The sequence below is a fragment of the Henckelia pumila genome, unplaced genomic scaffold, assembly GCF_033568475.1.
Source record: "Henckelia pumila isolate YLH828 unplaced genomic scaffold, ASM3356847v2 CTG_525:::fragment_1, whole genome shotgun sequence".
Lineage (NCBI taxonomy): Eukaryota > Viridiplantae > Streptophyta > Magnoliopsida > Lamiales > Gesneriaceae > Henckelia > Henckelia pumila.
In genome coordinates, this window is record NW_027331855.1 from 82,065 (window position 1) to 93,005 (window position 10,941).

Genomic DNA, 10,941 nt, shown 5'->3' on the forward strand with positions numbered 1-10,941 from the left:
GTAGTATGACTAGTTGGCTTTAGGGCAAATGGGAGATTGAAAGAGTGGGTGTCCGGTTAGCCAACTTGTGGCTAATGGCTTTTATGACTCTATGTATAAACAATCTTTGTTTAATATAATTTACATTCATTAATGGAATTTTCTTTGTCTTTATTCATATTGTTATATTGTGATATACTATTGTTGTTTTGATAAAGACCTTGAATATACTATAGTGTAAGTAAGATGAGATAGTGAATAAAGAGAGATCACTATTATGAAACACATCTTATAGTCACTGTATATTCTAAACAGTTCCTAGTCAATTGAGTCGTCCGCTAATAAGGATAAGGATTGCTCGAGATTGAGACTAGCATTTGTGATGCCAAGTACCACGTTTCATTGGTAATGGACATGGAGATGTTCAAAGCATGCAAATGGATATTTATATGATGAATGATCGAACTACCCTATTCGGACTTTCCAAGTGGTTATTATTATTTGAGTGGATAAGTCCGCGGTTTTGGTTGTACACCATTAGTCCTTACTACTTGAAACATCATTGAGACTCTATATGCTAATACTGTACTTTGACTCGTTTACCGACTCTATGGGGTCATCAGGTGTCGGGATTGGGTACAGTAACGACACATATAGGAGTCGATGCTTTGTTGTCAAGGATTCACCACACGCTTGCGAGTGTGGATATCCTATGCGATCTGAGGAGATATTAGTGTGACAAATCTTTGGCCAGAGTACTCGATGTGATTTAGGTTACTTGATTTCCTAGTAGCACATGCGATGTCACTATTTGATCTTCAAGATGCGTTGCATAGTTATCGAATCTCGAACGACTCTCGATGTACCAATGGTTGTTGATTCGATCGGGATATTTGAATGAAGGGACTGTACTGTACGCTAACCAAAACTTACTGGTTCTTGCAGGCACTATCAGTGATACCTAGGGAATCATGGGGCGATGTTGCTAGACGCTCTTACCATGATTCGTTGAGCAAGTCGAAAATCGTTGTTACGAGTCACAAGGAGTTGTGAGCCCACGGCTAGCTGTATCCCTGAACCATTGAGGGTCACACAAGTAATGGATTACTAAACCCCGTTGAGATAGTTAAATTTAATGAAAGAGAAGTTGGACTTCTTAACTAAAGGGAGTGAAATTTCCTAAAATGACATAGAGATGGACATTTTTGGAAATCACTGAATTCGGATTCAAAAAAATTATCATGACTTTAAAAGGTGCAGAAATGGTTTCTGTGCACATTGGTGAAATCGGTTTATCAATCGGAGTCATGATGAATTTTATATTAATTTCTATAATAACGGGCTTGGCTTGTTGGGCTTAAGTTATGGATTGTGGGCCCTAAGAAGTTAGTGTCCTAATACAATTATAACTTAATTCAGTCTAAAAATTATATATATATGTGTGTGTAGGTTTCGAAAATCACACTATATATTTCTTAGGGGAATTTCGAATTCCTCTTGTTCCTTTTGAGAAAATTCAGTTTGTGATTTTTTTGGAAAATTACATTCTGAATTGACAGATCAAATCTGTTTATTCTCTACGATAAACATCTGATTGATTTCTAGTTCAATCAATCAGAGGGTTTTTGTTTTCTATTCGTGGACCTAATTCCGGAGATTGATCGAGCAAGTCATCGGTTCCCGGGATTTACAAGAAGAGCAGATTAAATTCTATTGGAGTCCATAATCAAGCCTTAGCTTGAAAAGGTAAAAATATTTAATTGTGAATTTATATTTTTACTTGCAAGATTTTAATCGTTAGGATTTGATACCCACGATATGGAATCGTTCCATATCGAAAAATAAAATTTTTTAAAACTTCCGCTGCTCCGGGTATCACATCCGTGTGATCAGAGAATGCGTGTTTCAACAATTAATTGGTATTAAGCTAAATTATTATTAAACAAAATTCAATGCATTAATGAAGCATGTGTAAGAGCAAAAACAACCCATAAAAACAAAAAAATTATGAAAGATATAGAAGGAAAAATTGGAAATTCATAATTGAAACTCATATAAATATAGTAGTAATAGATAATAGATATAAAGAACAAATAAATCTTAACAAAATTTTCTTTAAAAAATTAAAAATTGCACCAACAACGATGCAGATTTTTTTTAAAAAAAATCAATTTATTATTACAATTAATTAATAATAGGAGAATATTAATTGTTATTAAGCTAAATTATTATTAAACAAAATTCAATTCATTAATGAAGCATGTGTAAGGGCAAAAACAACCCATAAAAACAAAAAAATTATGAAAGATAGAGAAGAACAAATTAGAAAATTCACAATTGAAACTCATATAGATATAGTAGTAATAGATAATAGATATAAACACCAAATAAATCTTAACAAATTTTTTTTAAAAAAATAAAAATAAATTGCACCAATATCGAAGCATATTTTTTTTAAAAAAAAAATCAATTTACTATTAGAATTAATTAATTAATAATAGGAGAATATTAATTGATATTAAGCTAAGTTATTATTAAACAAAATTCAATGCATTAATGAAGCATAGGGGTGCAAACGAGCCGAGCTACTTGTGAGTAGCTCGGTTAAAACTCGACTCGAGCTCGATTTGACTGAGCTCGAGCTCGAAATATATGTGCTCGAGTAGCTCGCGAGCTACTCGAAAACACATATAAATATAAAATATAATATAATATAAATATATATATAAATATAATGTATATAATATTTTATTTATTTATTTATTCATATAATTTTTTATTTATATATATTTATATATAATTATATATAATTTTCGAGCTCGAGCTCGAGTAGCTCGAGATATAGACGAGCTCGAGATCGAGTACGAAATTAACTACTCGATCGAGCTCGAGCTCGAGTAGTTAAATATGAGTCGAGCTCGAGCTCGAGTAGTGTGATACTCGACTCGGCTCGACTCGTTTGCACCCCTAATGAAGCATATGAAAGGGCAAAAAGCAAAAAAACAAAGATTATGAAAGATAGAGAAGGATAAATTAGAAAATTCACAATTGAAACTCATATAGATATAGTAGTAATAGATAATAGATATAAACACCAAATAAATCTTAACAAATTTTTTTTAAAAAAAATAAAAATAAATTGCACCACCAACGACGCAGATTTTTTTTTAAAAAAAATTCAATTTACTATTAGAATTAATTAATTAATAATAGGAGAATATTAATTGATATTAAGCTAAGTTATTATTAAACAAAATTCAATGCACTAATGAAGTATATGAAAGGGCAAAAATCAAAAAACAACCAATATAAACAAAAAAAAAAATGCAAGATAGAGAAAGACAAATTAAAAATTGAAACTCATATATAGATAATATAGATAGATAGATAAGAAGTTATTTAACTCGACATGTGTTCATCCTCCAAAATATAACAAGTCGTACGTAGCAAAGCCAAAATTATTTTTATTCAAGCACCTCCGGAAGTTTAGTACATTAATTAATATTTTATAAACATATTTAACATCAAATTGGGCTATCTTCCGAGCATCGATCTGTTAATCGATCCATGCTGATAATCATTAGTGCATTTACTTAACTTAATTCATATATAGGTTGAACTCTATCAAGAATCATTGCGCATTAATTACATGATAAGAACAAAAGCAAAACATACTTTAATTTTTTACAATAGAAATGTAACGAAACAACGCCATAATGTATCGTGCATAGAATGGAGAGGAATTGAGTAATTGACATTAATAGAGAAACCAAAGCAAGAATGCAGAATAAGTACCCCTCGGTGAAATCCTTTAACCTTTGGTGTCTTAACGAGGTAGATTGCTGACAGGAAACATTTGGCTGTCCAAACAATACTGTCCTGAGTACTCACCACTGAAAATTTTTGGAGCCAACGACACCGCTTGATCGGCTTTCAAACTTATGCCTGTTTCAATGATCATATCTTGTTGATTGAAGGTTTCACTGTACTTTCTCAACCTCTCTAATTCCATCGTCACTTCTTTCATGGTCGGCCTTTCGTCGCCATTTAACTTGAGGCATCGTCTAACAAGCTCGGCGACTGCCTGAAGTTGTTCCAAACTCCCTTCTTTCAGTACTCGGGGATCGAGTATTTGGAACAGGCGATTAATTTCCTTGATGGACGTGACAAAGAAAGTGGACAGGTTCCTTTCTCCTTCAAGATTTTCAGGGGAAAGAGGTTTTCTCCCTGTCATGAGCTCGGCTAAGACGACTCCGAAGCTGTAAACGTCGCTTTTTTTCTGTCAATTGGCTTGTATGGAAGTACTCTGGATCCAGATAACCCAATGTTCCCTGTACAAGAGTGGTCACTTCTGTTTGATCAATTGGCACTAATCTTGATGCTCCAAAATCTGATATTTTGGCAGTGTAGTTATCATCTAATAGTATATTGGGAGATTTTACGTCTCTATGAATAATCGGCATTGCTGCTGCAGAATGAAGATAGGAGAGAGCACCAGCAGACTCTGCGGCAATCCTCAGCCTATTCTCCCATGTAAACCAAGGCATTCCTCCACTGTTATGGATGTGGTGAAAGATTGTCCCATTTGAAACATATTCATACACAAGCAAAGGTACCTCGGTCTCCAAACAGCAACCCAAAAGTTTTACCACATTTCTATGGTTAATCTGAGTCAAAATAACCACCTCATTGATAAATAGCTCTATTTGGCTCTGATCCATCATTCTTGACTTCTTTACTGCGACTATAAGGTTATCACCGAGGATCCCTTTGTAAACTGTTCCATAACCACCTTGACCAAGAATACGATCTTCAGCATAATTGTTGGTGGCCTTTTCGAGTTCTCCAGCTGAAAAGATTTTAGCTGATTCCATCATACCTTTGTTTGAAGATAGCTGCTGCTTTAGTAGCAAACCACCATTTTGGAGGAAGAATTTCTGTCTCAGTTTGGTTAGTTTCCTCTTCTGGATAATGAAGCATGAAGAAGTAATGCCAATTAACAAGAACATTAAGCCAAAGCCCAGACCTGAAAAAATATACATTTCAGCACACTGAATCCAAATTAAGATAGAGACGTTGAAGCAAATTTACAACTTGATGTCAAGTACTGAATCCATTCAAGATACATACAGACTTATGATTCATGATGACATGTTTCTATGCTTCTTTATAAGAATAGTCAAACACAATGAATACTCCTGGGATCGGACAAAGCTAAGTCACAAATTTTTATCTCAACAATAGCTTCACTCTGCGGTATTCAATGCTAATTTATAGAAGTTTTACAAAGTTCATTTGCATGACAAGCTGTATTTTTGTCACAATAAATATCAAACTTCTATTTGCAGATTGAAACTTTTGAGGAGATCAGAAATGACACACAAGTTAATTCTAATCACATAGCTACTGACTCTTGTACTTTACACACGATGGTTTGGGTCCGTGAGAATCACATGAACTGTATGCAATTAAACGACGATTAGCATCAATGCCAGTTCTTAATTCGAAACAAGGGTGGATGCAGTGAAATAAATTGTATTTGATCTTTATGACTAGAAAGTTTGCAAACTGCTTTCATGTTGAAATGTATTACATGAAGACATATGTGTCGCACATGTTTTCATGTGGGCCCCCCAATGATCCAAGGGCTCAGCTTCACCCGGTGTGTTAAGCATAGTCTCACCCGTTTACAAGACATTAACGGGTGTTCCATTAGGGCACTTGTCCAACACATCAAGGCCGAGTCTGGGCTCTCATATCATTTGAAGATCATGATAATTAACTCGAGTACTCTAACTCCACCAAGTCCATATATACAACTCACAAACACTTAATCCGGTCGACGTGAGACATATAATATTAAGTACGTACCTAATAAGAGGCCCCTTGTACGGTCTCCTGGAGGACTAATGCAGCTAAGTTCATGATTAGCTGTATCTGGATAGAGTCCATGTCGACATGTACAGTTATAACCACCTGGAGTATTGATGCAGATTTGGGTAATTGGATGGCATGGGCTATTCTCGCATTCATCTATATCTGATAACCAGAAGGAAATTAAATCACAATATATATGTGCCGCGCGTGGTAAGCAGACACATGAGACATGAAAGTGAAAGCAAATTAATTTCTTTCTTCCAAATATATATGGTGTAGAAGATAAAAAAAACCAATTACCTTTGCACCCTGGCTCCAAATATGGATTTCCCTCGTATCCATCGAAGCATCTGCAGCTATATCCTCCGCGTTGGGCATCCGAATCAATGCAATTACTGTTGTGGTGGCAAGAAAAATCATTGGATGGCAAGTTTGATTGATCCCAATCACCCAGTCCAGGACTAACGGGACGTTTTGTATGATTCGATTTTGGAATGTTGGGTCAGAAATATCAGATTCTCGGAAGGTGAAGCTGTCTTGATCGCCTAGAAAGGCATAACCGCAAGGGTCAAAGGACCACGCATAAATGTGACCATTACGTTAGAAATGAAACTTGGACCTAACTCACCTCAAAAGCTAGCTCAAGAGGGAAGGTTTGTCGAAGCCTATATATTAAACTCCCAGGCAATTCATCCAACCGATGTGGGACAAACTAAACACACGCCAATTATGGGATGGGTGAGGCCAACTATGGGCCGTCCAACACATAACGATGAACTGGCTCTGATACCATGTTAGAAATGAAATTTGGACCTAACTCACCTCAAAAGCTAGCTCAAAAGGGGAGGTTTGTCGAAGCCTATATATTAAACTCTCAGGCAATTCATCCAACCGATGTGGGACAAACTAAACACACCAACACATTAAAGGTGTCCAACTCCGCATAAAATACCTGCAGCCCCTTGGGTATTGAGGTCTGACAGCAACCAACTCCAGTGCAATACCCATCAAGAAGAGACTCTTTTGCAGAACATATGGACCCACACCCAGTTGAAAATTTTGCTCCATTCATGATAGCGTAATCATCACATCCGACTATTGTGAACTTGTTTACATCAGAGAAGCTAAAATATGGGGCTAGATGAATAGAAAGCAGGTTATTAAAGGTCCGGTTGCCACGGTTGTTGAAACATTGAGTTGCTACCAAGTTCTTGACTTGAATTTGGGAGCCTGATATATTGGTGACCTCAAGATTTCGCATTATATAGGGCTTGGGAGGGTTGAAAGAAGTATTGCAGTTGATATCAAATGATGGGTTCACTGAACAACCTGAGCCTAAACCAATGCCAAAAGGATATGGAACAGTTAAATTCCCGCACTTGCGTTGGCAACCAGGCATGGTGATATTGGCACCACTTGTAATATTGATTCGGGTTGCGTTGGTTGTCAGAACCAGCCACCGCAAATTTCAGCATAATTGGTACATCATGAATTAGGAAAAAAGCACACAGACGAAGGTTTATCAGCATCTTAATTTGCTAGCTGATCATATTCAGCAACTACATTCACAATAATAATAATAATAATATTCCTCATGCTAATCACCAGATATATATATATAGCAGAAGTTTAGTACTGCACAAACACGCCACTATATGCATTGTCCTTTTCAACGTCAACTAAATAAATATTTTCCATTCTTTGCTACTAAGAGGCAGGCAAACTCGATCGGTGTATAATCAAAACAAACTTAAGACTCAGTGCATCTTGATACAAGCTAATATGTAGCCCTTTGGCCATGAAACCCCATCGGTAGTTCACTTGTAATTAGGCTCATCAACACGCCTTAAACATCATTGTCGTTTTATATATAGTTCTAAAGTATAAATGTTATATTGTACGTAACTCGATGTTATTACTTTTCACTTTGAAGCGCTAGCTGTACTATTGATGAGGACACCATCATAATTCAAAAAGATATAACATTAAGCAAAGGTCCCTCTCAGATGAAACAAATTGATAAGCTGCCCAGAAACATGATTCTAGAGATTTATAAGGTTGGTTCTGTTTGAACGTGTACTTTAAAAACGTTTATAGTGATTTATAAGTGAAAAAAAATGTTTCTAACATGGAATCATGAAAAACAAAGATGAACAAAATGACTTTTGAAATGTTAAAATGTTTTTATAGAATAGTTTGTCCCAACACATATTTATTCTTAAAACAACTTTAAGAACATTTTATAAACAGTTTTTAAAAAATACTTTATAAAAGCATTTTATAAATACATGTCCAAACGAAACCATAAGGATCTTATTAGAGACACGATTGATACACACTACACGTACTGCAGGTTGATCCAAGAATACAATATGCCGTTATCACTTGGATCAATAGTAAAAGAATAGGTTGGTGCGTCGTGGAAGGAGTTTGGCTTCAAGATCGAGTTGGGAGTTGACTGACTTAAGTTTCTGAGAAGTTCATCCATTCATTCTTATTATATCCAAAGAAATCACAACATATTTTGGAACCAGCCTACTTGAAATTCAACACCTATGAATGCACCATCGGATAATCACCTGAAGTCTTCAAAAAACTCGAACAAACCTTATATGCGAAAACGAACAAATTTTTGAGAAACTTTCGGCTCCAGCAACGACTCCTGCTTTTTATTTTAAAAAAATCGGGCTTATGCTTTTCATTATTCATGGGCCGGGATCTCAAAATCCAGCCGCTTAAATCTTCGTCTTGTAACATTGGGTCATGAGCCGGGATTTCAAACGCTGGGCCCTTAAAAGTTTTGGTCCTATTAAAAATTTAGATCGAACCCGGGCTCCTACTAAATTATTTTAACTTCTAAAGGGGCCGAGATTCCTAACCTCGGCCCTTAGATATCATTCAAGTTAAAAATTTGGGTTTGCACCGGCTTCTTATTGAAGCGGCCGACGGGCCGAAATTCCATTTTGTTTTTTTAAACAAAAAATTGATATATATATTTATTTATTTATTTTTCATTATTTAAATAAAAAAACCTAATGATATTGATATAATAATAATAATAATAATAAATCATATCAAAAAAATTAATAATAATAGTTATAATTAAACATTTTAAAAATTAATAATTAATTATAATAAATTAATAATCCAATATAAGTGAATTGAAAAAATTAAATACATCTACCGTGACTGGGAAGGACGAGGATCTAAACTACACTAGAGATTCGTAGGCTGATGGAAGTGCCAAGCCATTGATATATTTCATTTCCGATTCTTGATGAACGAAATATTTAGTAGCTCGTAATTTAGCATGTTTCACTTCTTCTGCCCTTTTTTCTTCTTGTTAGTTGTTAGGGAGATTGAGAAATTTTTTCACGTGAATGGAAAACAGTGTAATTTGAACTACTGACGAATAAAATTACATGTTTTCTTAAAAAAAAAATTGAATACATCTATCGTGCTATTTCTTTAAATTATCAAGGAAAACATATAATTTTTCAAACCATTACTCAATTCTTGCGTGTTTGTACAAGTAAATTCTTATTATTCTCTCTCTATTTAATATAAATTTATTTTTATTTTATTGTTGAAGTAGAAAATTCTACGTATAGGATTTTCCTTTTAATTTTTCAAGCAATGTATCTAAATTATAACATTGTGACTATATGTGTTTAAATTTGAGTTACAACTTTTATTATATTATTTTTAAACTACATACGACATGTCTAATTAAAATTACTTTATAAGTTATAGAAAAGAAAAACATGAAAGTATAGCCTGTATAGGGATTAAAAAATTTTCGAAAATAAATAAAACTTCAACATTTAAGTCTGGCATGATAATCATTTTTATTCTCATTAATTGGCGAAATTAAAATCCAAAGTGGCTCGATCGAGATGTTAAAAAAAAAAAATCACACACACACACACACAACTTTTCTTGCTCTCATAGACAGAATAATAAAGGAGAAATTGCATACATTACCCTTGTGAAATCCCGAGTTTGCTGATAATCCCCTATGAAATTTTTTTAAGCTAATAACCCCCTGTGACTCAAGATTTGTAGCATACACACCCTTTTCAGCTAAAAAATGACGAAAATACCCCTACTTAAATAAATAATTAAATTAATTTTGTTTTATAATTATAAATTTAATTGAATAAAATAATCAAATTTTAGTTAAATAACTATGAAAATTATATATAATTATTTTATATTAATATTTGTTATACACAAAATATTTTTTAATAGTAATATGTATTATTACATGTGCAAATTGCTCAAAAATCTCCAATGCAAACATGTTTTGCTCTGCACTCCCTAGCCACTTTTTTGTACCACATTTTTTGTTAATTTGTACCACATCTTGTATGGTTTTGTACCACATATTGTATTATTTTGTACCATATTTTATGACTAGGGACCCCAAAGCAAAACATGTTTGCATTTGGGAATTTTTGAGCAAATTGCTCTTATTACATTAAATTATGTAATAATTTTAATTATTTTTAAATATAATTTAATATTTAAATTAATTAAAGTAATTGTATAAATAAACTAAATTGAAAATATAAGTTAATGTATTGATGTTTCATTTAAATCTTCAATAAAATGTGATAAATTAAATAGTTCAAAAAAGTTAAGAGCATTTTCGTCATTTTTTAGCCAGAAGAGGTGTGTATGCTTACATATCTAGAATCAGGGAAGTGCTATGATCCACAGGGTGAATTTCACCCGGTGGATCTGGGCCGTTCATGGGGGCCGGGCCCCATGAATAGGAGCCCGGGCCCCACATAATTATGTGGGGCCCGGGCTGTTTGGACGGTAGATGCTGCACCGGATGAATTTCACCCTGTGCAGCATAGAATAAGCCCTAGAATCACTGGAGGCTACTAGCTCAAAAAACTTTCATAAGGAGTTATCAGCAAATCCGGGATTTCACAGGGGTGATATATGTCATTTCCCCAATAATAAATTATTATCAAAACGAACATTATTTATGCAAATTGAAAGAAATGACTTTGACAAAACCATCAATTTTTTTTTACACCAAAAAAATTGAGTTTCATACAAGGAATGAACTTA

General features: G+C 34.0%; 1 pseudogene; it reads right to left on the reverse strand.

The window, feature by feature from the left end:
- Window positions 1–3,805: 3,805 nt before the first annotated feature.
- On the reverse strand, window positions 3,806–7,276 carry LOC140872974 (wall-associated receptor kinase 2-like; annotated as a pseudogene).
- Window positions 7,277–10,941: the final 3,665 nt, after the last annotated feature.